The sequence below is a fragment of the Lissotriton helveticus genome, chromosome 3_1, assembly GCF_964261635.1.
Source record: "Lissotriton helveticus chromosome 3_1, aLisHel1.1, whole genome shotgun sequence".
NCBI classification, from domain to species: domain Eukaryota; kingdom Metazoa; phylum Chordata; class Amphibia; order Caudata; family Salamandridae; genus Lissotriton; species Lissotriton helveticus.
In genome coordinates this window covers 1,202,309,163-1,202,332,422 of record NC_136061.1, presented here as the reverse complement: position 1 = coordinate 1,202,332,422, position 23,260 = coordinate 1,202,309,163, and the positions used below count along the sequence as shown (strand labels likewise).

Sequence of the window (23,260 nt, the reverse complement as noted above, 5' to 3'; positions counted from 1 at the left end):
TACCTTTTGTCCCCAATTTTCATTCTCAATTTTGACCTCCTGTCCTGAATTTTTGCGCTGAATTTTGACCCTTTGTCCTGAATTTTTACACTCACCATCCTGAATTTGCGCCCATGCCAGTTGGCCACCCTATATGTGACCAATTAATTAAGCAGAGCAGCCTCACATTTCTCCTTGTTGCCAATCAATTTACGGCATACTTTAAAAATATATATATATGTATAAGTTGACTGTAAGACTGTTTTTTATGATTTCTCCCCTCATGACTCCACTCTCTTTCCTCTGCCACACATTGACCACCCCCACCCAATTCATGGGCGCCCTGAATAAAGTGTTTCCAATTCCAGCACTGAAGTAACATCAACAGTTTGTGCAGCGCCTCGATTACGCTACTGGGGGTTAAGCCTTGCTGGAAATCCAGGAAGGTGTGAGAAATAAACCACACCTGTGCCAAGGGTCAATGGGGCGAGTTTACAGCGATCCTCGCTGGTTACTAATACTTCCTCCTCCGCCCTACCTCGGAAGTTTGCTCCGTTGTGGAAGATTCCTGGGCGCCATTCGGTACCGACAACGAAGAACCACACGGACACGGTGCCAACGAGAGGCAGGAACAGCGCCCCGAAGAGGTCTACAAGGTGCTTTTAAGCCCTTTCAGAATCTGTGGAAGAGGTGCGCCAAAACAGAGGTTCAGTCCGTTGTCTTTTTCAGCAATTTGTACGTTTTGTTTGTTGCTTATTTAGACAGTGTGCATTCCGCTTCAAGCTTGTCCTCTTTAAACGCTGGACAAAAGTAAAGAGCAGAAAAAGGGGGTTGGTTCATGAATCTAACAACTGGCGTAGCACGAGTACTATATCGCACTTGTTTTTGGTACCTCCATGTGGCTTAATGTCGTCACGAGTCAGGACATCATCGGCAGGCGCGCGTGCCTATTAGGGTAAAAGGGCTTGGGCGAGCCCCTTCTCCCCCTCCAGCCATGGATGTTGCACGATTCCTGGACGCGTGCGGATCCGTGCTGGGATTGTGGCTTCAGGGACAGTCTCGTACAATGTATTTCGCAATTCATCCAAAGGTCAAGTGTATATAAAATGCATGGAAACTGTGATTTTAAGTGTGATGTGGCATGGCAGTTACTGATCTGTAGGCCTTTCACCATCTGGTAAATATATACACAATATAACACACAACTTAAATGAACAATGCAAGTTAAAGTAATTAGTGGCCAACCACGTTTTAACTCAGCATTGAGCTAACTGTCTCCTAACCACATGTAACTTAACATCCACAAACGGGCACGTTTGCATGGTGGCGTTCCTAGGTCAGTACGACCCAGTCTGTGAATGCGCCACGAATTTGTAACAATGGTGATGAGTACCGTGCAAATGTATGGATATACATTCACACAACATACGTATAGCATCGACGTGGTTCCTCTTTGCGTCATCAAAGCTCTCCACCAGGAGCAGCTAGACCAGGCTTCTCCAGCCAGTAGCTTGTGAGCTACTTGTAGCTCTCCATCTACCAGTAAGTAGCTCCCCTCTGTGCTGCCCAGCCGATTAAAAAAGCTTTTGCTTGTTTTAACTAAGATATTTTATACACAAATTGAAAATATGTGTATTTTCAGAAACCTTCATCTGAAATGTGTAGAAAATATTGGCATTTCTGAAAAATATTAAAACGGATATGTTAATGATGAATTATACTATATTAGAAAGACATTGTTGAAAATATTAGGTTGGTGAATAGTGCATTTCAGCTGTGATTGTTATGTGTTACCCATGATGAGGCATTTTTTTTGCAATACTACTGATGCACCGAGGTCCTTGGTATTGTAATCTTGCACAATGCGGCCAGTAATGTTATCGTGTCTGATTTTGTTACTTTTAGAACAGCGACAACATTTGTTAGTAGTGCAGGTTGACTTGTTTGCAGAAAACTTAAATACAGAAAACGTTGGACTCCTAAACTAGAAGCAATTTGTGTTCTGTGGGGTTGACAAGCTAGTTTTTTTCTTACAGCATGTGGCACTTGACCAACCGACTAGAATATATTAGTGTTTCACACAAGGAAAATGTGTCCTCTCTTCCTACAGACCTTTAGAAGAAGAGATATGGGCCCTAGTACGAGATATGGCTAGTTATATGCCCGGTATTCTCTCCACCAGAGTTATTCATACAGGGGCATCAGTGACGTCAGGTGGCAGGGAGTTACATCGTATGTGAGATACTGAGGGTCTCATCAGACGTGAGGGATTACCAGGGAACTCATAATAAAGTCTTTAGTGGCTAAATTGTTTACATTGGATCCTGGAACCCTGCGTTCGACTCACAGATTCATAGCCTGCACGCACACACCTTAACATATCTGCTGTAGCCCCAGGTCCGATTTCTTGCAAAACAACGATCAAGAAAAAAGGCCAATAAATAAATGCATATTTACACTGCAGTACGGGACTACCAGCTATGTTAAATTAACTGAGATAGGCAAGCCCCATCTAATGCTTATAGAATCCACTGGCTAGATGATTTCCCATCGCTTGTTGCTGACATCCGAGTAATCACCGACTCTCCACTGTAAATCTCAGAAAAGAAAACTCAGTCTTTCATCCTTCCAAGCCATTAATTTGGGCAATAGTAACATCTGAAATGTACAGCACCTTTAAGCATCAAAATGGCGGATTTTTTCCCATATTAAAAAAGATTATCCCTCGATAGTATTAACAGGAAAAACATGGGATTTGCCGGCTGCCTCTGCCTCACCGTCCATGGCTTGACCCTAGAGCGGCCTCTGTCGGCGCAAGGATATCTTCCTATGCGCCTGAATTAGAGTTTTGCAGGTGGGTTACTCCGACACAAGGTGATGCATTTTCTGCCAGCCCTGTAACAAGTATCATAAGATAGTATTGCACTTGTGCAATAACTACACTCCACGCTGTTACTTGAAGCGTAAAAGGCCATTCTGTTAGGACAAGGTTGCAACAGTTAACTTTATTAACAAACCATAAATGCAAAAATGTATAACTTTCATCATAACCATACAGCTCATTCTCCCCAGCCACCCTCAAACCATCTCACCTGTTTCACTACTCCCGTTTCACTCTGCAACCTCCTCCATATCCCCATTCTCACCTTCATTTGCCCTCCAGACATCCTGTCTTGAATTTCCTTTGTTGCTCATTGCATCCCTCGCCCCGCAATCAGTCACCTGTGTACTTTTCCCCCCACCAAGGGGTGAATCCGCCCATATGTGACTCACCACCCCTTCAAAGTACCGCTGCGCCTAAAGTACCTCTGCGCCTAAAGCCCCGCAACCTGTCCTAAACTGGCACGCTAAACCATTGCCCCAACCCTTCTCCTACAACCTGTAGGGTGGGTGGGTGGACTAAATTCAACCTACCCTACCCGGTGGTGCTAGGTGTCAAAAAGAGGCAGGATCCTCCCCTCCTGGCACCTTAATAGCCTACCCTACTCCCGCCCCCTAACCCACTCCCTTGACCCCCTCCCCACCCTGTCCTTCCAGCCTGCACGAAATTTCCTGGGGTAAGACTGGTCTGTGACCTTCACATCCCCCAGGGGCCGACATTGTAATACGAATGTCGGTATATCCTTCAAGTTTGTGAGTAAAAACCATCCGCTGAACTATAAATCAGGTCCACATCTCCATTGTGCAGTGTGCTAGATGTGTACAATGTCAGAATGGGAAATACATGTTTCCATAGGCACAGAATGGAGAGATAGTCTTGTTCTTATAATCGTACACACACCCAGGGCTTTAAGTGGGCAGGGTCCTGCCGTGCTCAGCATCGGCAGTTCTAAAAAGCAGGTGCTGAGAGAAGTTCCTATCGGGCTCTCCATTTTTGCCCTCACCTTCGAGGTGAAAAATAAAAATCTTAATTCTGCATTAATACCACACTTCAGTTTCTTTGAGGTAGCTCGTTATAGTTCTTTCACAGTCTCATCATTTCAGAACGGAAGCATTTTCAATATTATATACAACAAATACATAGGAGTTGCTTATTTGTCTCATGCAACTAATAGCCATTGACAGAGCCAATCACCCTGGTTTGTTGTAGATGTCATGTTACTTGTTTTATTATGTATTTGGATTCAATCACAGAAGCAGCAAAATACCAGTCAGGCAGCGCACAGATTTTTTGTTTAGGCATTTTTAAGTCACGCCCTTAACTGCATTGGCCACGACCCTTTCAGAGAGACCTTCCCCAGTTTTTTCATCCCACTTAAAGCACTGCACATACCTAAGGTTCAACTCTTGCTTCGTAAATATGCTGCAAGGCGTCAAGTGTGCTTCACTCCAAGCTATGGCGAACTGTACCCATGCACCCGGGAGGATGGGGCAATTTGTGTACTTGTTCTTTAGTTATGAAAATGCATTGAGGCAAAACTAATTGATAAGGAAAATAAATACTTTCATTTTATTACCTTACTCAAACAGATAAGAGTACTCCTTTAACTCAACTGTATATTTTATATTTCAACTTCGTTGCAACCCCGCCTCTCCTATTCTTTCCTCTAAAACATTGGTACTCGCATTTTCCGAGGGACCAAAAACTATAGTCTGTAGTGTGATCGATAGCTGCATTGATGCCAGCAGGGTGGGAGTTTGGTGGGGATGGGTTGTAAGACGGGCGTGTACATCGTGTGGGCAGTGTGTCATGGAGTTAATATGAGGGTTTAATTCCATTCTTCCCTCTAAATTAAGCCCCTTGTCACTAGATGAGAAATACATTTGACAATACCTTTATGCTGTATCTGAGTTACTATCCGTCTACTACACTCTGGAGTAACCCTTCTCTGCTTGTGATTGCTATGTTTGGTGAGCGACTGTATATATGAAGTAATTTGATTACTGGTTTGGAATGAGCTAAAATCTTAGGCCTCACATCCCCTTATGCCTTTAGTTTCTCATCTATGAATATTAAGCATCTTTAGAAACTGTTTTAGTTAAGGTAGCAAGTGCTATAAAAATACATAACAAAGACCCCCAACAAGGTAATGCAATTCAGTGAGGTGGACAGACACAAACACCCAACCTTCACCACTAGACATGGAACCATGGGAAAGTTTTAGCCACGGCACTAGGAGAATTGGCATTTAATCCAGTCTTTACCACCAAAATAGGCTGTCTGTGAATTTAGTATTTCAAGTCTGGGCAGGTTCCACAACACAGTGGCATTTCTTTGGTGAGAATAGTCTCTGAGTCTCACCATCCGAACCACTCATACCCCAGCTGTGTAATGTGCAAGATGGAAATTATTGAACCAGAAGGAATGTTTTTATTAATCTCTTCCTCTCCTTGTGAGAAATTGGGTGCTGTTGAACAATCACTTTTCGAACATATTTTCCTAGTCTCCTTTTAACAGTGATAGGAAGAACCTGAATCATAATAAATACTGCTATTAAGTTTATGGTAAGAAAACAGGACTGTAATTCAACAATCATTTGATTTTACCAACTGGGAAGAGAGCTGTTGTGAAGAAATGACAAGAACAGGTGAATCTTTATTGAGGACCTAAGCTTAATCACCAGCAACCCTGTGACACCTGTAGGCCAGTCACCACATCAGCAACTGAACAGAGCAGTTTTTAAGTAGACACAGGCACTAACTCTTGACATTTAAAGAATTCCATTACATAGTTAGAAATTAGTAGGCAGGAGAAGGATATCAACATGAGAGATTACCATACATCTCCTTCCCTTCTCACAGAACATTCAAAACATTGCACAATGGCAAAGGTCAACTATTGAGCCACACAAGGAAATGGAAAAAAGACAAGGCCCAGTCACAAAAGACACCCTAGCTGGATGTCGGCGTAGAAACCAGTTTCTCATGACCCTACCAAGTACATGGCAACAGCTTAAACCCAGAGCGGTGTAGTGCCTATATGGACGTTGGTGCTCCCCGAGTGGATGCTTCTCTAATATGTGTGATCTCAAATCAATATTAGGAACTGTGAAATGCTCAGCAAGATTAAACGACTCAGGTCAAAATTGTAAGGAGTTTATATGAAGAAATATTAAGCAAAACACATGCATTGTATCATCAGTATAGTTGGCAATAAAGAACAAAGATCATAAGTACAAAGAATTCAGTAGAGTTGAATGAATAATCAGGCATAGATTTATCTTATAAAAGTGGGGAATGGGGTTTCTGTTCACAGAAGAAAAGAAAGTCATTTTGTAGGATTTAGACATAAGATTTCATACATTACTACACAGTACATGGTTCCCAGGATATTCACAAATGAGGAACAAGCTAGAAGAAAACATTTTACTACAGAATACATTAGAAGATACTCTCATAACACTATGGCATTGCATTCAGTTGTTATCACAGTTTATTTAATCACTATAATAGACGCTTTGTATAAACAATAGTCTGAGTCAGTTGGGATGTCCTTGGGTAGATACAGTGCGTGAGTAGCTTCTGGAAAATGTCACTGTCTTGTTTTGCAGAGCTTACCATTCCTTATTTAGAGGCAGGAAGCAGCAACAACAATAATCATGTGGTATACTGCAACATCAGTTCAAGATGGAGGAAAACATAAGCTCGGTTCATGTTAGTGCAAGTTCGGTTCCTAATATATTTAAAGCAAAAAGAGAAAACAGCCCTCACAACCCCTCTCTGATGATTTCTAAATCCTCACTTTACATATTTATTATAACACAGCATTCATCAGCTTTAAGTTCTTTCCCTTGGATTCTCCCATGACCCTCGTGGTGTCGTACAGATCGCTTTGAATCTCTTTAACCTTTACATCAATTCTTTTTCTTCTGCTTCCTCTTGTTGCTGACAGCTTCTTAAACTGACAGTTCCTCCCATTGCTTGATGAATTTCCTTTGCAGAATTTTAGAAAGAGAAACACACATGCAACTCAAATTAGTATAATCAAAACAAGTGCTAAGAGCAATTTCAGTATTCCTCCACCTATACTTCCTAGCTACTTTCCTATCTTAAGATAACCTCTTCCAATAGACACAAATAGGGAGCCTGTTCTTCCCATGCACCTTTCTCTTCCAATTTGGTTGGTTCATGCGGGATATTGATAATGTTAGCAAGATAACTAGTAAGCTTGTTATCTACTTTTGATATATAAGCACAGCATCAAATGAGGGACCATTACAATTAGTGGGTAGCCCATCAGTATCTTTTCTGTTTGTTGAATGCTAAGGCTTATCACTGAGACCACTTCGAGACAACGAGGCAAGGCTGCAGCTACTGGATCAAGTGTCACTGAAAAATGTCAGATGGGGCATTCAGTGTCTCCATGGGTCTGGGTTAACACAGATAAAGCACATCCATCTCACATGACAAAAGTGCCCAAATTCTTTAGTGTAGTCTGGGTGTGCTGCACAGTACATTTTCTGAGCTCCTGGAAGGCTTTCATGCTTTAATTATCGTTTGATACCCGGTCATTGACGTCAGTGTGCATCAGCCTCAGTAAACGCTTTCCCACAAAGGATACATTTGGGATCTATTGTCAGCAATAGCCAACCATGCCCAAGAATATTCACACTTCTCTCTGGGTAGTTGGGGACTTTACCTTAAGGACTGTTTTAATACGTTCATGGGACACTTTTTTAACTCTCTTCTCTATCTGATGCCCCATGTACTTGACTTCCTTTTGACAATGCTGTAAGTTTTTGGCAGAAACTTTGTGCCCATTTTCAGCTGAATGGTTGGGGAGAGCAATAGTGTCTTGCCTACAGGCTTTCTTGGTCTTCAATGCAATCAGAAGGTCATTGATGAACTGATCACGGTCGAGCTACATGGTAATTGCAGAGACTCTAGATTCTGTTAAGTATCTGATGGAAATAGAATGGACTTTCACTGTACCCTTGAGGGATGCAACACCACACAAAGGTCTTCTCTTGGAACCAAAATACGAAGAGAAACTGATCTCTTCATGAAGGGGAACCGAGAAAAATCCCAGGCAAAGGTAATTGACTGTAAACCATTCAGCTTATGGGGGAATTTGGAACAAAATCATGTCAGGGTTAGGTACCAGAGGATAGCATAGATCAACAGTTCGGTTTATTTCTGCAAGTCCTGTACTATTCTTCACTTTTTGTTGGCTTTTTGTAAGGCCATGATCAGAGAGTTACATAGACTCCTCATGACTTCCTTTAGAATGCCCTGGTCTATCATGCACTCAATGACAGGAGTGATTCCTGCAATGGCCTCTGGAGTCATCTTGTAAGGACGTGTTTGAGGAAAAGCTGCATTGGGTCTGACTGTCTTTTTCAAATCAATGGATAGGTCCTCTTTGGGTATGAACAGATATATATATAGCCTGATGGCAGGTTCTGGCATTTGTAGTTTGAGCTCTCCATCTGCTCCTTGGGTCTGAATCCTGACTACATCCTGCATACAGTTAATGACACAGTCGATTATGAAAAGGAACAACAACCTAGTAAGTGTACAGGGCTTGAATCACACACCACACACTGGTGGTGTTTTTAAAAGTCTCCATTGTTTACTCAGACAGGAGCAGTAATCTGATTGGTACTCTGCTGATTTTAATGTCTACAACTTGGACTTCTTATCCTTAGAGGGGTTTGAGATCTCAACTGTTCTGACAGTCGAGCAAGTGGCTCCTGTGTCTATCAAGAAAGATACGAGATGACCGTTCATCTCCCCATCTACATACAGTCCAATATGGTCCACTTCTAACACTGCGTAAAGTACGCACTCCTCTTACCCCCCTCAGGCACCATCAATGGGTTTGGTCAAAATCTGTGGAACTCTCGGACATCATAGGAACCAGCGCATTCTAAGATGCAGATAAATTATGGGGAGCCCTATTGCTCTGTTGCAAATGGGGATTTCCTCCTTGCATCTGCATAGGGCCGGAGGAACTGTGTGGCATGCCAGGTTTCTGGATCTTTGGAGGTGGCATAGAGGGTCTGGGTATTGAGGGAAGGTTTCCCTGCACCATAAATCTGCAGCCTGAGTATCAATCATGGCTAGATCAGGATTGTTGCGACACTCCCGCTTCCAAAGCCTAACCTTTTTACAAATGTGGCTAGATGTAACCTACTTAAGGGCACTTATTCTAGTTCCTGATGTGTTGCCTCATCCTTTTCCCATTCCCTGAGCACTTGCTCCATATGCCATGGAAACTTCCTGCATGCTTATCCCAATACTGGGGTAAATTTCATGTCCTTGATGGGGTACCCTAAGTCCCTTCATACCTTCGTTTTATGCTAATTGGGTCTGGGCGATCATAAACTTTTCCTTGAGTTCCTTTTGCTTGGCTTCTGACATATCACTGGAATATTTTTCATACTACAGAATCTCGTCAAGGGGTTTAATCTGCCAACAAAGAACACCTTGGATGACCTGGTTGCTGATTTTGCCCTGGCACAAAAGAGGCAAGAAACCCTCCCATTTTATCTCCTAGCAGATCATTTAGTTCGCTATGGTCCCTGTAGACCTGAATCAGTCTTTCAAAGTATGTGTGCATGGTCTCTTTGGGTTCTTGAGAGGTTCTGGAAACCTTGAGGCAATTAATTTACTTTTAGGGAACCTTAGTTTTTGAGTGTTTTATAACTTTTCATATTTGGTCCTCACGAAGGGGGGAAGGTGCTTTCCTTCCTGCTACCTTCAGAGGCTCCTGAGTTGGCTACTCCACTAATCTCTTACATTCTGTCCATGGGTACTTTGGGACCACGACTTCGAACAATACATCCAAATCCTCCCACAAGACCTTTAAAATGGTTACAAACTGTCCATCTGCATGTATCACTTACCAGGATTTTAGGAAGCAAATTCGTAAAGTGGAAGAGTTCTGCCCGGGACCATGGGACATGTACATATGCTCCTTTCTGTACTTCCTTCAGATGGTATTCCCTCACAGTTTATCCTTCAGTTTCTTCCTTAGCTTTCCTCCATTTCTTCTGCTTCGCATCTTCTGTGGGCTTATCCATGAATAAGCCCTATTGCAGATTTTTAATGTGTACTTCTTTCTTTTCGCTTGCCACCTGCTCCCAAAGATCTAATTTGGGAACATGGAAATTCAAGCTCAGAAGGAATAGTAATTCTACATCTCTGGACATTTATTTGTTGCCACTGACTAAGCCACATGCACGTGAGTAAACCATTATTTGCTGCCATTTCTCTAGCTGGTGTACCTCGGGTGGAAATCTCTCTTTCTTATTCACGTCTTTCTCTTTTTGCGAAAAAGGATTTACCAAGCTGACGAATTCTCAATCACTCTCCGTTCCAATGCCACACTCTTCCTGTACTATTGTCCTCACAATTTGCACATCAATAACAGCGCGTCTCTGTCAAAGGTCACCAGATCGCAGCGTAGCTACGGCATTCACCAGCCAATCCCTGAACCTAAACAGCCGGGTGCCCGAGGCAGGGTCAGAGAATAGTTGTAACTTGCAAGTAAGCAACTTCAACTCTGGCAGCTTGCCAGCGCCATTCTAAAATGGTTACAAAGTTAGCTTCAACTCGGGCACCTGCCTTAACACTGTAAGTTACAGGCACACATGGTCACTGGAGGCAAATCTTCTGGCCCTTCATGCAGCTGCAGTGTAGGAAAAGCACTATACATTTACCCAACGAGGTAGCACTTACTGATTAGCCAGTAGAAAGTACTCCAGTTGAGTAGAGGTATTGCACAAAACGGTGCCATCTTCGTGGATAACTATGCAGGGCAGGATTCATGCTGGCACGTGGCTCCTGTCACAAAAATTAAACCGCAACAGGAAGCACTTACAGATATAAATAAAGCAGGTGCCCGAGTTGAAGCTCAAATTCAGTAATGTTTTAATCAGCCCAAAACATTAGTGAGCACATTCGAGGCTGGACAAGTGTGCTTTAATCCCATATCTGCCGTCAAAAATTAGCTGTAATACTCAAGGGAGGTTTTGAATCCATGAGTTTCTCAAGCGCAATCCCCATGTAGTTCCTGTGACCAGGAGGCTGCTTTCTCCTCACCTGCTGCCCTGATCGCTCTCTGACCCTTTGCATGTTGACACGCATAGAAGCCCCACCCGTTTGGCCCCGCACCAAACACTAGCGGTATCAAACGTCTTCCGCCCTTTCCCAACTATGATGGACAGCTCACTCAAGGGACCTCGGCGCCTTTTGGCGCGGTGGCAAAGTCACAGGCACACATGGTCAGTGGAGACAAATCTTTTGGCCCTTTATGCAGCTGCAGTGTAGGAAAAGCACTATAAATTTACCCAATGAGGTAGCACTTACTGATTAGCCAGTAGAAAGTACTCCAGTTGAGTAGAGTGCAAATCGCAAAAAAATCCGCGAGTTTGCTGGAAAATCCGCGAATTCGCGGATTTCTTTGCGATTCCACGTGAATTCGCGGACTGCAGATCTGCAAAATTCACTCATACTTACTACCTACTCTCACACAACTGTAGACTCCCGACCCGCAGGAGTCACGGTACTCAGTGCGCTTACTTCAGGGCACTAAGGAATGAACCGTGTTTGCATGCAATTAATACACTTGTATAACAGAAAATGGTATGTCCCTATCTTAGTGTGAGTGATGGCGCCTCACAGTACACCTCACCTTAGCAGACAAGTTCATCGATTCAATAATTTAGCTTGAGGTATCTCTCTCCACTTTATGCCAGACATATAACAACTCACACATTTATTGGATTCAAAAATCAAAGATCATCAAGAACGCAATAACTGTAATTTGCACAAATCTAAGATCTAAAGCTGCATAATAATTATTCTCAAAATCTGTCCTATGCATTCCACTGCAATTCAGATACTACAATTCCCAACATACACTGCCTCACAGCTCACTTTTCATTAATTCTTTTTGTGCACACAGATCCCTATTGATACTCACATTGTACGTGTCCAGCCACTTTGTCTTCTTGAACAAAGATCCGGGTGGGACTGGGCCAATTTGAATCACGAGGATAAACTGTCCGGACCATGAAGGTTCAGTAATCAGTTCTATAGCCAATTAGATTGTCTTATAATGACCTGGTGCAATTGGAACCATCAGCTCTGCTACCAGGTCCATTGGCTCACAAACCAGTTTCTCATAACCTCACCAAGAGCACACCAACAGCTCAGACTTGGAGAGGTCCAGTCCCTTTATGGAGTTAGGTGTTCCCCTAGTGGAACCGTCTCTAATACTTGTGATCTCAAATCAATAGTAGGAACTGTGACATTCTCAGCAAGAATGACAGACAAGTGTAAAAAATTTGAGGAGTTTATGTAAAGAATTATGAAGAAAAACACATGAAATATATCATCAGTTTAGTTGGCAATAAAGGCAATAAGTACAAAGAACTCAGTAGAGTTCAATGAAAAAGATTCACCTTCTAAAAGTGGGGAATGGGGTTCCTTTTACAGAGTAAAAGTATGTCCTTTTGTAGTACTTTACACCAAATCTTTTCATACATTACAACACAGGTACATGGTTCTCAGGATATGCACCAATGAGGAACAAGCAAGAAGAAACATTTTACTACAGAAGACATTAGAAGATTCTCTCATAATATTATTGCATTAAATTCAGTTGCTCTTGCAGTTTATTCAAGCGCTATACTAGAGACATTTTATAAATGAGTTTGAGACAGTTGGGATGTCCTTGGTTAGGTACAACGTGGTGAGAAGTCTCTGGGAATGCTCACTGTCTCTTATTGCAGAGGTTACCATTCTTTATTTAGAGCCAAGAAACAACAAAAACAGTGATCATGTGTTATGCTGTGACATCAATTCAAGATGGGGGGAAACATAAGCCTGGTTCATGTTAGCGCAAGTTCAGTTTCTAATACATTTAAAGCTAAAAGAGAAAAGAGCTCTGACAAGGAGGAACACCTACCAACATACAGCCACAACATATGCGACAAACAAATAACTGTAAGCAGCCAGCATGCTGCTCAGCCCACTCAACTGTAACTTCTCTGATAGATTCCCAACATTCTGAATAGCATCATCACAGCAACATTCTACTTATGGTAAACTAGCATTGCATTTACAAGAACAGGAGATAACAATAACCTAACAAAACAAATGTATAAGTATCACCAGGTAGAATAGAGGAAGAGGCTTACCCACACACATAATCCCCCAACCACCCTGGTGGCATACAAGGTCTAGATACTTCTTTTCAGATGGCCTGCGTGGTCTTGGCACTCACTTTCAGAAGGCAAAATGAAAATGCCTGTTGATGTGCAGCAAGTAGGTTGGGAATCAGAATCACCTGCAGCTCTTTCCACACTCCTTTCAAGATTTGCACTGTGTCCCCTCACCGTGGTATCATTAGCTTGAAAGGCAGTGTCATATATCAGAAACCAACCACTACAACCATACCCCTCTCTCTCCACCTGACCACTTTATTTAAAAAAAAAAAAAAAACTACCCATCTCAGATTCCAAGTTTGTCAAGTTTCCAACCTCATCCAATTGCCACCTATGTATTTTGCCTCATACAGGCCCTTCTATGTAGACAGAGCATGCCATGAGCGTTCTAGTTTGATCTGTACCCAATCCCCAGCATTTACCAGATGGGCGGTTTGATCACTCCAGCTACTGTGACTTCTTACACATGTATTCAACCGACATATCCATGAAGGAACCAGTTTGGTATCTAGTGACCTACCCTTTATCAATTCAAAAGGTGACTTACCCATTCCGGGATTCACTGTGGTGCGATGAGCTCATAACCTGTCTTTGATGACATTCTGCAAGTTAAATCTGACTTAGCTGCCAACTCAGTGGTTCCCTTCACCAACCTGTTGATCCTCTCAAATTGACCATTTCCTTGCAGGTTGTATAGTGAGGAACAAATGTGCTTGACCTCAATGCTCTGTAAAAACCTGCACATTTCTGACAACATCATTTGTGTACCATTGTCAGTGACCAGTAGAGGAAACACCTTCCCTCCTGAAGATCTTACCTAATGAACTTAAAGTGGAGAGTGTAGTTATATTCCTCATAAAAACGATCTCTATCCACTTGGACTTGGCATCCATCAAAACAGCAGCAAATCTTGCTTCAGCAAAAATACATATGGACCAAAAAAGGCCAAACAAACTTTCTCACAGACAAAATCTGCCTCTGACACATGATGAGCATCAGTCATAGCTCCTAAACCTAAACCCACCTTAAACACTTTTCGGAACTCATACATGCACTCCTTACCTGCACCCACTTCTTCACCTCAATTTACATGGCAGGTTACCAACATTTCTTTTTCAACCTCTTGAGCGTTTTTGTCTGCCCTAAGTGTCTCTAATGCACTAAACTAACCAGCTTGTTTATTACTCCAAAGGGTAGCACAAATCTGTCTCCTCTCATAATAAAAAGTTCTCCATTCAAAGAAAGTGAATCCACTAATTATGGTCAAACTCCCTGCAGAAGCACACTTTCACACTCCCCCTTCCTCCTCAGGCACCATCAGTGGGCTTAGTCAAAATCTGTGGAACTCTGGCACATCATAAGAACTGGAGAATTCTGGGATGCTAATGCATTTTGTGGAACCCTATTACCCTATTGGAAATGGGGATTTACTCCTTGCACCTGCATAGGGGAGCTCCTTGACATGCCATGGTTTGGGATCTTTGGAGCTGGCATAGAGGGTTTCGGAGGGTATCGGGGGAAGCTCTCCTTGCACCACAAAGTTTGCAGCCTGGACATTAATCATGGCTTGATCAAGATTGTAGTGACACTCCCACTTCCAGTGCCCAATGTTGCTCAATTCCAGTTTCCCTACTTGAACAAATTGTGAGATCCTAGACAATTGTTTTATTTCACGTTAACTTTTTTTGGCAGTATCACATTTGAAAGCAACTTGTAATAAATTAGTTAAGGATATGCACTATGCAAAACCTTCTCTTGTGTTTGGTTTAATAAACAATAATGTTGTTCCATTTATAGTAATAACATAGGCATCCAGGGGATGCATATGACGAATGGCATGCTTTACTAATAGCAATGTTGTCAGGGAGAGGGCATGCCTATTTCTAAGTTTATGTCTGAAAACTATTGCTTCTAATAAATGCATTTCAATACTGTGATATAATTTGATGTACTAAGGTGAAACCCTTCACAAAAAGAAATGCGTTGTTCAGGTCGCAAGGATGGCTACTTTATATCCTAAAGGTAATCCTTTTCCAGGATGCAGATTCTGTGGTATTTGAACTTTCCCAAAAGATTAATATGGTTGGTGTGCACTTTATCTGAACATTGTTTCTTCAAAAGGGTACCAGGTTCTCGCACCCAGGGGGCCTTGACCAACTATTGTTAGGGTCCTATACAAATGTTGAGAAATATGCAAGTTCTAGTGAAGACTTCTTTCACACTAATTTCTTTAGTGCACATGGATGCTTGGTAGTGGACTTTTTCTAATATTGTTACTTTAATTTCAGCCCTACCTTGATTTAGATTAGGGCTCTTCAGAATCCGGTCCTGATGAATGACATAGAACCTACGAGGCTTTAAAGGCAAGAAACACATCAACTACTTTGATGAGACTTATCCGATGATTACATCCTGTGAGTCCCCCCCCCCATTTTCTTTTTCAATCTTGTCAAAATTGAGACACCGATTACCCTTAGATCATTTTAAATCACCCTGCCCAATCTAATAAATAAACACCATTGCAACTTCCTAAGTGCTTTCGTCCCCCTGATCATAGTGATACATGAAGTTAAAAAGATCTCCTGTAAAGAGTTCTGAAAAAAAAAAAAAGCTCAATGGGTATTACAACCCTGATCCCCGACCGGATAAGGAATCATGCCACCTTGGTGGGTGAAGATCTACAGTAACCGACTTTTGCAGCCTCAAAACGAATTTCTTTTTACAGAACATCACTTTTTTTGTTGTGATTCTTGATTTGATACGATGTGTGGCAGGCTGCTTCAATCCTCTCATTCCCTCTTTGGGTGTAGAGATTCTAAAGTGAAATGCTTCTGTAATTTAAAGAAATACACTATTTTAAATTTTGAACTGGTTTTATCATATTTTTACAATTTTATTGCACACTTTCTTTAAAAATGAAGGTGTTCCTAAAGTTAAGTGGAACAGGACACCTTCTTTGCTTCTTTTCCTTTATTCCAGTAACATGAAAATAAATGCTTGCCCACTTAACACCTTTTTGAATGTCAGTGCTTTGTCTGCTCAGTGGTATTCAGACAGAATATCAAGTTGGAAATATCGCGACACAGAAATATCGACAGCAAGAATATTGTGGTCAAGAATATCAAATTTAAGGTAACGAATTACGGGGCATATTATCAAGGGGGTTTATCTCCGCTTTTTTGGCTTTAAAAGCCAAGAAAGCGGAGATAAAATTATCTCCCTATTACCTAGCTGTCGCTAACACCAGTTAGCGACAGCTAGTAGGAGATAGCGACCATCTTGGGCCCCACTTTGCATGTCAGTGATATTTATCACTAATGACATGCAAAGTGGGCGTGCCAAGATGTTAGCGACTGGAAACAGTCGCTAACATAGCTATGTCCTATTACCAACTTTTGGAGATATTCGCGCTAAGCGCGAATATCTCCAAAAACTAACACCTGCCCTGAGCAGTTCTTAGCCATCTTATCCAATGGGAGGTGGATAACATGGCTAAGAGCATTAGCTCGGTAATGCATGAATATCGCTGACTTTTCAGCAATATTCATGCATTGCGGCCGTTTTTTATCGCATTTGCGATAAACCTTGATAATAGCAAGGTTTATCTGCGATAATTTCTGACAATGCTTAGCGTTAAAAAATTTGTTGCTAAGCATCGTTAGCGATAAATATCGCTTAACGTTGGTAATATGCCCCATCGTTTTCAAAAATCTAGAAGTCATAATTATAGTTTGCAAAAATATAATTGTTTAAAATATCGATTTTTTGACTAGTGTTATGTATTTGAGTTTTAAATGTATGTGATGTATGTATTTCTGTGTAAGTATTCTTTATGTTTTTTAATATATGCGTTACATTTTTAATAGTTATCAATTTTATTTTATTGTAAATTAGCTTTTTTTTTAGTTCTGTTGCAGGTTGTGGGTTTATAGGGGAATAGGGTGGGACGTAATTTAATTATAGTAAATAATGATTATTTTTTATTTATTATTATTTATTTAATTGATATGTTATAGTGTTAATTGTGGAAAGTAATTTATTTATAATTAATTATTAATTGGTTATTAATTATGATCAATTAATTGGTAATTAATTATGGTAATTGTGTAATTATTTGTAGGTGCAGGCTGTGGGGTGTATTGGGGTAAAGGGCGGGAAGTAAGTTATTTGTAATTAATTATTAATATGTAGTTAATTAATATTAATTCATTGGTAATTCATTATGGTAATTGTGTAATTTTGTTTAGGTGCATGGTGTGAGGTTTATAGGGGTAAAGGGTATGAAGTAATTATTTTTTGATTCATTAATAATTAGTTGTTGATTTATAAAAAGTCATTGATTGAAAATTAATTATGGACACTGTGTAATTAATTTTAAGTGCGGGCTGTTGGGTTTATAGGGGTAAAGGGTGGAAAGCAATTTATGTTTAACTAGCAGCCCGTCCCGACGTTGTCCGGGTATGAATTGCTGCCGGCCAGTAGTATATTGTTTTGTAGGATTTCGTTTTGATAGCATTTCTTATCTGTGACAGGCCTGTGAAACGCTCCGATTCAAAGTGCACTGCTGATGCACTTAAGAGTGCGCGTTCAGTAGTGTGTGAACTCGAGTTTCCCTACTTTATTTCTCCTTGCAATATTATATACCGCAAACTCGACAACATGGCATGAGCACAATTTACATTACAGAAGAACACATTCATTTGTGGTAGGCACGGGGAGACAAAGCGATTTGCCTGGAATCACAGGATGTTGAGCTGATGCTGAGATTCGAACGTAGCTCCCCAGCTCTAAAGTTTGCAATTCTAGAACTTGTGGTGGGAGGTGTGTCTAAAAGTATATGTCGGTGCTGGCCATCAATGAGAGAGACCTGTGCATTTTTCAAATCGGTGGTGAAAAAATATGAGTATGTTGCTGGAGATGTGGGGCCGCCGTGCCACCAATCTACTTACCGGGGGAGGGTAAACACCCATTATTCCGCAACTTTCTTTCCGCATACCATCACTCCGCATACTTTCATTACGAAAGTACCATGACTCCGCAATGCCATTATAACGCATGGCATTACATTTTATATGCTTTTACCACGCATACATTTACAACGAAATTCATTGTAAATGCATGAATGGTAAAAGCATATTTTTTTTAATGTTTGGATAAGGAAAGTATGGGTATAGGGGTATATGTTTTGGGGTACTGAGGTATATGTTTTGGAGTGTTTGGGTATTTTAAGGGTTCAGATATAGTTGTGGGTTATGGGGTACAGGGGTAGTTTTAGGGTTTAGGGATAGGTATGGGTTTTGGGGTACAGGGGTATTTTTAGGGTTCAGGGCTAGGTTTGGGTTTTGGGGTATAGGGGTATTTTTAGGGTTCAGGGGTAGGTTTGGGCTTTGGGGTACAGGGGTAATTTAAGGGTTCAGGGATAGGTTTGGGTTTGGGGTACAGGGGTATTTTAGGGTTCAGGGGTAGGTTTGGGTTTTGGGGTACGGGGGTATTTTTAGTGTTCAGGGCTAGGTTTGGGCTTTGGGGTACAGGGGTATTTTTAGGGTTATGGGGTAGGTTTGGGTTTTGAGGTACAGGGCTATTTATAGGGTTCAGGGCTAGGTTTGGGTTTTAGGGTACAGGGGTATTTTTAGGGTTTAGGGATAGGTTTGGGCTTTGGGGTACAGGGTATATTTATAGGGTTAAGATGGGCTAGTGCTTAAGGGTGTTGGGGTATTTTAAGGAGTAAGGGTGGGTTATGATTATGGGGTGCAGGGGTATTTAAAGGGAGCAGGGTGGACACCCGGTGCTGGAATGTACAGAACCTGGGAAGAAAAAACAATGAAATATTGGGCACAACGCTCACTTTTTTTTTCTCCGTAATCCCGCACACGCCCACGCCTTCAGCACACGCCCACAGCACACGATATGAGACATGGCATGAAGGGCGGAACGTACCACACGCCCCAGCGTTTGTCACGCCCCCAGCACACGCCCACAGCACAAGCAGACACGCCCATAAGGGACTACTTTGCTGGCACGGTTCTTTTACCTTTTAAATGAATATGGTGGGCGTCTGCATAGCCTATGTCCTTCTGCTGCAACTGCCCTTTCCAACGCTGTATTGGGTGTTGTGATTGGTGCTGTGGTTCCTGAGATTACCCGCCTCAAAGGTTTGGGCTCTTTCTTTATTATATTAGTATGGATTAATAATTAGTTGATCATTAATATTAATTATTTGATATTTAAGTAGGGTAATTGTTTCTATATTTTGTGTCAGGGTTTTCCATTTATAGGGCTAAAGGTGGGGTGCAAATTAATTTTACTTACTTTACAATTAGTTGTTAATTGCTATTAGTTTTTAATTGTAAATAAGCTTTAATTGGGTAATTAATTTTTAGAGGTAAATGTTAGCTGTGGGTTGTGGGGATTAAAGGGGCAAAGTGTGGGAAGTTAATGAATTTTTATGAGTTTTAATCTGTTTTTTAAACAATAATATTTCTTCAACTGCCAATTAATTACGTTAATTATGGAAGAATATTTTTGTTTTTAATTTAGATGTGGGTTGTGAATTGAGTGGAGGTATAGGGTAGGAAAAAAACAACATACATTTATGTAATAATGTTTTTGTTTCTAAATAATTTCTAATTAAAATATTTATTTGTTTGAATTTTTTTATTTAGTGTAATATTTGTAGGTATTCGTCATGTGTTTAACATTATAATTCTTTAAAAATTATGTCTAATATTAAATATATTTATTAACATTTTAAAGAAATTTATGTTTTTTATTTATTTTGTTTTTTAAATATTTTTGTTGTTAATATTTTGTTTGTTTTTAATTTTGAACTGACTGCAGTGAAAATATTAACTGTTACCGCTGCCCAATCCAACACTTTCCCTACGGTTGCACTAATTGGAGTGGGAATAGTAAATTCTATGCCACCACTATCCAATACTTTCCCTACTGTTGCAATTATTGGACTGGGAAAAGTCATTTTTATCCCTCCGCAATCCAACAAGTTCCCTACTGTTGCACTGTCTGGAGTGCGAATAGTAGTTTTTACCCTTCCACTATCCAACACTTTCCCTTCTGTTGCACTGATTGGAGTGGGAATAGTACATTTTATCTCGCCTCTACCCAACACTTTCCCTACTGTTGCACTCACTGGAGTGGGAATAGTAATTTTTACCCCTCCGCTATCAAACATTTTCCCTACTGTTACACTCACTGGAGTGTTAATAGTCAATTATACTTCTCCACTATCCAACACTTTCCCTACTGTTGCACTCACTGGAGTGGGAATATAAATTTTTACCCTTTCGCTATCCAACACTTTTCCTACTGTTGCACTCACTGGAGTGGGAATAGTAAGTTTTTACCTCTCCGCCATCCAACACTTTCCCTACTGTTGCACTCACTGGAGTGGGAATATACATTTTTACCCCTCCGCTATCCAACACTTTTCCTACTGTTGCACTCACTGGAGTGAGAATAGTAATTTTGACCTCTTCCCTATCCAACACTTTTCCTACTGTTACAATTATTGAAGTGGGAATAGTCATTTTTACCCCTACGCAATCTAATAATTTGCCTACTGTTGCACTGACTGGAGTGGGTATAGTAATTTTTACCCCTCTGCTATCCAACAGTTTCCCTACTGTTGCACTGATTGGTGTGGGAATAGTACACTTAATCTCGCCACTACCCAACACTTTCCCTACTGTTGCACTGATTGGAGTGGGAATAGTACATTTTATCTCGCCACTACCCAACACTTTCCCTACTGTTGCACTCACTGGAATGGGAATAGTCATTTTTACCCCTCCGCTATCCAACATTTTCCCCACTGTTACACTCACTGGAGTGGGAATAGTAATGTTTACCTCTCCGCTATCCACACTTTTATTACTGTTGCACTCACTAGAGTAAGAATAGTAATCTTTACCCCATAGCTATCCAACACTTTCCCTACTGTTGCATGACTGGAGTGAGAAATGGAAGTTTAAAGATTTTTAAATAGTTTAATGTTTTAATTTATAATATAATGTGTTTTTTTAATTAGATTTTTTTTGTTATTGGTATATATATATGTATATTTGTAAATGTTGATACCATTTTAAAACTATAAAATAAATTAAAATTAATAGTTTAGTAATTGTTTTAAAGTAAATATATATATTGATTATTATGTATGTGTGTATAACTTTTTTTAATTAAGTGTATTTGTTGTATTTGTTAAAATGTATATAAATTGTACTTTATTGTTTATATTCATTTTATTGTGTAACATATTTAATATTTATTATTTTATTTTATATATATATAAAAATCAATATTTTATAGAACTATATTTTTGACATCGATATTTTTGTACTTACCTGTTTATGTATAGGAGTCAATATTTTTGTATTCTATATTTTTTCATTGATATTTTTTACTTCTATATTTTTTCCATCGATATTCTGTCAGTAAACCCTGCTCAGTCAAGCAAACAGCAGCTCAGTGCCAGTGTTGACTGGGGGGCTGCATGTAGAACGCTGAATGTCAGCCGCCATCAGGCTGAACTTTGACTGTAAGTGATATAAAAGAATAGACTTTAAGTGGAGGTGGACTCCTGGGTTCACAACTTCCAGCTCCAACTATGCAGTTCTTTAAAAAAATATTCCACAGGATTCTGTTGCTCCTACCTTCCCAGACTGCCTTTCTCCTTATCTCATTGATACCCTCTTTGCACTGTATTCTGCTCTGTCTGCCTTCACTTTTTTGCCACTGAGGGATAATCTTCCCCTGCTTGATGTTATCTGTTTTGAACCAGTGCCACTATCCTGTTTTTCAGGAATAGCCCCACAACTTCCACCACCTTTATAAAATACAACTTATTGCTCAAAATGGAAGTGCCCTCCATTTTGCTTGCATAGTTCCCATGTCTAGTCTCATCTATACCTCGCCTTCTGTGTTAACCTGCCATTTTTCAATTTAATGCTTGTTGTGCTTTGTCTGGCTACGGGTCACACCCTCCTTGGTAACAGATTGGGCCATTGCATTGCCACTCCAGACCATTTCGTTTTTACCATTGATAAAGCATACTTCATTGCTTGAATCAATCATACTTGCTGTTTTTGTGAAATTGTTTTCACCCAAATGTATATTGATCCTATATGAGTCTCCGGCACACATTGTGTCATATATCTCTTGATGGACCAAACTATTACAGTCTCAGAAATTATGTATAATGACTTCTGCTTTTCAGTATGCCTTTCAGATCATTGCTCAATAGAGTGGCCACAGATCCATATTTTCAAAGGAAAGGTTGTGGTTCTGCCTTTAGTTAACACATAGAGGACACAATATGTTGCTCCAGAAAATTCCTGGTACCCCTCATCATTGTCTAACATATGGTCTGTATTTGCCAGAGCTCCTTCGTCTCATAGCCATTGTCTCTCTAATTCTGTCCAATAAACTCAGCTTTTGTGTCAGCCAGTGTGAGCGTCCAAACAATTTGGTAGTATTTCCATTCTACCCATACATGTCCTCAGTGCTGCAGATCTATGCTTCCTCTTCATACCTCAGCTGTCCTGAGACATGAAATGCAAACCCCACTCTTGATGCTTACCTGATGGTACTCTTTTTTTGGCCCACCACCAGACACAAAGACTTCTCTCACAGACTTCCCACAGACAATTCCTGCAGTCATATTGCCCCTTCCATCTCCACCTCCCCAACTGCAAACCAGGTAAACACACACTGGCAACAATGTCTGATGCTCAGAAGGTGCGAAAAAGCATTGTGACAAGCACTGTGCACAAAACAAATTTTCTCTCCATGTAGTATGCATCCCTTATTCCCAAAATCATTCACATCCCAATATAAAAGAGTGATCAGCTTCTTAATGGCTCTTTTCATGGATCTTTTCCTGGACCAACAACAAGCCCAGAACCTCTTACTATAAAATGTTACCTTGGCAGAGATTGTCACAAGGGCCATATTTCACTGTATAAACTCTTTCATCCGTAAATCACCTCAATTTGGTTATCTCCCCTGAGTTCATTTTCCAATAAATGTCACCCATGTTTGCATATGTCACCAACTTAATGAAACATTTAACCACTCTCAAGCAGTTATACCTCCAATTCATCATCGTTCTTTAGCTCCCAGGATGCTTGTTTCCAGGCCAGGGAAGGAAG

At 40.7% G+C, this 23,260-nt stretch overlaps 1 long non-coding RNA gene across 1 annotated transcript in view; it reads left to right on the top strand.

The window, feature by feature from the left end:
- The first annotated feature begins 491 nt into the window (after positions 1-491).
- The window catches only part of LOC144824908 (uncharacterized), a 78,954-nt gene continuing 56,185 nt past the window's right edge, over positions 492-23,260 (top strand). Inside the window, exon 1 of the long non-coding RNA XR_013609172.1 lies at positions 492-669. This is a non-coding gene — a long non-coding RNA (uncharacterized LOC144824908). The remainder of the gene's footprint in view (positions 670-23,260) is intronic.